Below are 5,314 nucleotides of genomic sequence, written 5' to 3' on the forward strand. Positions count from 1 at the left end.
CACCACCAACACCACCATCACTACCAGCAACACCACCAACACCACCAGCGACAACACCACCATCACCACCAGCAACACCACCACCAGCAACACCACCATCACCACCACTATCACTACCACCACCACCATCACCATCACCACCATCACCACCACTATCACTACCACCACCACCATCACCACCACCAACACCACCAATATCACCAACACCACCAGCAACACCATCATCACCACCACCATTACCACCAGCAACACTACCAACACCACCAGCAACACCACCACCATCACCACCAACAACAACATCACAAACAACAACACCATCACCACCAGCAACAACACCACCAGCAACACCAACACCACCAACGCCTACACCATCACCAACACCAACACCAGCAACACCACCATCACCACCACCACCACCACCAGCAATACCACCAACACCAACATCACCATCACCACCAGCAATACCACCAACACCAACACCACCAACACCAATACCAGCACCATGGCTTAATAAGTGCATCCCGTAGTTTAAGGTTTGTTTATTGCCCCCTTCCTTTCGCAGCTGCCTGAACATCTCTAAGAACGCATGCTTTGCCCGTATGGATAACTCTCCCAACCCCTCCGCTTTGAGAATAGCAATTTTTATTTGCACTGAAAACAGCAGAAAGAAAACACTGTGAATGAAAGAGATTTGTCCTTCAACTTTCCCTTTCCTCCCCCAACCGCCCCGCCTCGCCACAGAGAACTAAACTAAACTACATTGGCCTCATTTTCTTTTACCTCCCCTAAGAAATACCACCAGTCGTAAATATTGTAGCTGTCCCCGAGACTCTGGCTGACATTTCATGCAAAATTCATTTCAGAGAACATCCACCTTTTAGTGATTTATAGCCAAAGTGTTGAGGATTTGGGAGAGCAAAAGATATGAAATACAACCAAACAAAGACCTCACCTTGTCAGTCACCCTATGATCTTTTTCCAGTGGGTGGTGGTGCATTGCAGGTGTATTGTTCTGAGATTAGGACCAGAAGAGAACAAATCCTTTACCTTCTTATGGAAGGGATTTCACAGTCATTCTGTAAATGGAAAATGTCTGTCTGCCTGCTTGACTGCTTGCCATGCCTTCAACCCAAGAAATGAGCATTTCAGTGTGGGAAGGACCCCACCTCTTCAGGGGGTCCCCATCACCAGTGTGAACAAAATCCAACTGCAGAAATCTTAGTGGGAATTTGAGGGAGAGTCACTTTAATAGAGTTAAGGGTGAAGGGCAGGGATGAGAACTAAAGACAGCCTGGAAACTCAAAATGGAGGACCTCCTGTTTCCAGTTTGGATGCCTAGCCAGTCATTAGCTGCCTATCCATCAACTTCCCTAGACCACAGCTTTCACTTGCAATGCAGAGATCATCACAAAATCTGTCTTCTGATACACAGAATAGTTTAAGAGAAAGATGCCAGTATCCAATAAGCTACAGAAAGAGACCAAATCACACAGCGGGCTCAGAACAGTGCTAACATTTAGGAAGCAAGTTGAGGGTAACTGGAATTATTATACTTCCAAACACACTCACATACCCACCGTCTCTTTATTTTAAAAACTCAGGATGTTCAGAAAACCCTGACAATAGACAGATAGATGATAGATGGTAGATAGATAGATAGATAGATAGATAGATAGATAGATAGAAGATCCACATAACCTTCTTAACCTTGACTGTCACTTTAAGTATTCAGCCATTTAAAAGGCACTTGAACACCTGCAATACAGGGAGACCATTTTATTTCCCTACTAGAAAAACAATCAACCAAATTTAAATAAATCACCTCCATGTATCTCCTGCAATGGACCAGCTGCCTGGTTATTTGTCCCTGAATTGCTATTGCATTTATCTAACAAAAGCACAGTGGGCTGATGCCATTATTTCCAGTGAGGAGAATGCTGGGAGAACCTAATCAGAAAGAGGTAAAGTCCCTTCGGCTACAGCTACAGGGAGTCTGTTTATACCAAATTACAGCATGGTCTCTGCCTCTCTGTTTCCTCTCTTCCACATACAACTGAACACTGTTGGGCTGTAATTGGGGAGGAGTTGTTACTGTGTAAGTGAGGTCCCCAGACTAGCAGTAGCCTTGTTAGAAAGGTTTTAGAGACAGAAAGTCCCCTTCTCACTACCTAAACCAGAGAGTGTGAGCAAAACTCAGAAATCAGTGTGCTCACCACCTCTCCCAGGTGATTCTGAACCCCACTCAATTTCATAAGCCACCTGAGCATGAGAGGCGATCTCACCTGTCTCTAATCTTCTTTCCAGAAAGTTCAGTTTTCCCAGGATTGGAGGTTAGAGGGAGAATCACGTTTGTAAACCTGTGAGGATTCTACCCAGAAATCTAAAAGTGCTGGGCTTACGTAGGGTTTGGAGTGTTTTCTGCTTTTATAATTCAACTGAGCAGAAACATCAATGCCTTCTCCCTTAAAGAAAGAAAAAAAAAGTGAGAAAACTACTCTTAGGATCTGGGCCTGAGGGGAAGGAGAAGGCAGCTCATAGGGTGTTGAGCCCGCTCCATTCTCAGGCGTCACCTAGTGGGCGCTGAGGAGAGGTTGCTGCCACACTCCCAACACAGGCACTGTAGATACAGAGAAGAAGTTGCTACAGAGAAAAGCTACAGGAAGCACAGAGGGCAGAGGCACAGAACTCGGGCTAGGGAGGCAATAGAGGGAACTGGGATTCTAGGAAGAGAAAAGTCTAAGACATTTATCACACCCTGATCTTGGGGACGAGCAATCTCTGGTCCGGCTGTAGCCAAATGACAGTGCTGGCTTTAGGTCCTGTATCTCCTGTTAGAATTACCACACTGACAGCTTTTGTTCTTAATGTTCTACGATGCTGTGATTCACCCCAGGGTGTCTGATACAGGTGGTGGCAGATGACTGCTAAGCCCTTGTGACCCCTAAACCAACCACATTGGGCCTTCATCTGGGTCTGTGGCTTGCTCCAGCTGCTGCCCAGCTTTTCCTGGCTCTTCAGCATGCTGTGTATAACTCAACCCTATTCTTGGGAAATGCAATACCATTTTATGCTCAGGGAGGACTCACACAAAGGTGAACTGGGGCCCCTGAGGCCAAGATGTACACCTGAGGAACCAGCATGCTTCAAGAACTACTCTGTAGCCCTAGACTATCATGGACATTAAATAGATGATGTCCAGTACTATCAAAATGAAAAGTCCACTCTTCCTTCCTAGAGTCACAAATTAAAATGGAAAAAATGGGCATCTTTATATACTAGTCAATTTTAAATATTTGAAAGGGAAATGATGTTTAAAAAAATAAAGATGCTCCTGAGAGAGTGGCTACATTTTAGCAGGCTATAATATTAGATATACAACCTCATCTCGGGAGGTTAAGTGAACCTCCTTCTATGGAAAAAAAATAACCCCTCAAAGAACTTAATAACTTGTGATCCAAAATGCCTCCTTTTTTATTTAAAGAGCACAGGTCTGGAAGACGATGTAACTGAGTACAGAGTCCCTCTTCCTTTTTCTAGTATGAAGGAAGAATCCCCTCCCTCCATTGCTGATGGCAACTGGGCTATATACTGCTGGCTCTGGTTAATTATTGATTAGAAAATATAAATTATCTATTATGAGTATCTAAAAAACAAGAAGACAAATGCGTCCACAGTATTAGCAGAACTTCTGAAATACCCTAGGTCACCTTCTCTACTCCACACTACTCCCCAGTATCGAGAAGATTTCTTCTCCACCCTGACCGTGCCCAGCTCTTCAGACTAACCAGCTTCATACTCCAAAGTAGGGAGCTACTGTACACATACATCTACCCTGCAGAGGCCATGTAGGAGGAGGCAAAGCCAGACCTCACTTCAGTGTTGAGCTTTCCCATTCCTAGACACTACTGTGTTCTCCTGACCTTTGACCTGGACCCTCACCCATCAATTCATTTTGAGCTCACTAGCCAGTGGTTTCTGATCAACAGTTTCTGAGCACTCCCTGGCCCAACTTACTCACGGGTCTGTTGGAGGTGACTAAGCTGTGCCCTTGGGCTGAATGAACAGGAGTTGGAGACACAGTCCCTGGAGAGAAAATGAAGAGTACAATGCCAGGGGCCTGAGAGAGAGAGAAGTTTTTAGAGCAGTGGTTCTCAATCTGTGGGCTGCAACTCCGCATGTCAGATATCCTGCATATCAGATATCTACATCACGATTCATAACATTAGCAAAATTATAGCTATGAGGTAGCAATGAAATGATTTTATGGTTGGTGGTTGATACATAAAGAACTGTATTAAAGGGTCAAAGCATCAGGGAGGTTGAGAATCGCTGTTTTAGAGCCTGTGGATACAACGACAGTGAACAGTTAACCTGAGTTGATGATCATCTTGACTAGAACACCCTCCTCTTTTTTATTTTTTTTTCCAAAAAGTACACTGTGCTGCACAGGTGTGCTGAGTCTCCAGGATTGGGAGTGGGAGGGCATGAAACACAGCAAACATGACAGTTTGTTTTCTTTCCACCTTCATTGTCCCAGCTCTCCAATCTTCCCAGACCAACAACTCTCTCGTAAGTCCTTCGAGTCATTTAAATGATGCCAAATCCACACAGTCAAAGGGAACCATCTGGTATACAGTAAGAATCATGTTTTCATCATGGCATTACAAGCTAAGGGAAGGGGGAGGCCTAGCCTATGCCCGAGAGTTTTGCAACACACCAGAGACACATGAGCAGCCTAATTAAATATGAGTGAAAGCATAGACTCAGGAGGTGCCAGTAATGTGAAGCTGTTTGTCTTTAAGCCAGTGTTCTCTGTACAGCCGCCATATTTACTGCATGACCATTACCTCAAGACCTGCTAAATGGCAAGTCTTCAGCCTCCTCCTAGACTTGCTCAATCAGAGAAAGAGGGGAGAGGAAATAACGAATCTTTTTTTCTAGCAAGCTGTTCAGAAGATTTTGATGACTGCTAAACTCAACCCACTGTTCTAGTACGTGGTTTCTAAGCCTTGACTGGTAGTGAGGCATTGTGGGAAATATCTTGTACATGCAGTATGTCTGATAGCATCTCTAGCTTCTATTCACCCCATGCTAGTAGCCACTCCCCTCTAGACATAATATTTTTTTAAAAGTTTCCCAACATTGCGACATAATCCATAGGGGACAAAAACCATCCCTTTTGACAACTATAGTTTTAGAGTAAAGTGTTTCCTGTTATGACTGGAATTATTATAAATTACTGTGAAGAGAGAGATAGATAGATGATAGATAGATAGATAGATAGATAGATAGATAGATAGATAGATAGATAGAT

Source organism: Grammomys surdaster, unplaced genomic scaffold (genome assembly GCF_004785775.1).
Source record: "Grammomys surdaster isolate TR1022 unplaced genomic scaffold, NIH_TR_1.0 141, whole genome shotgun sequence".
Lineage (NCBI taxonomy): Eukaryota > Metazoa > Chordata > Mammalia > Rodentia > Muridae > Grammomys > Grammomys surdaster.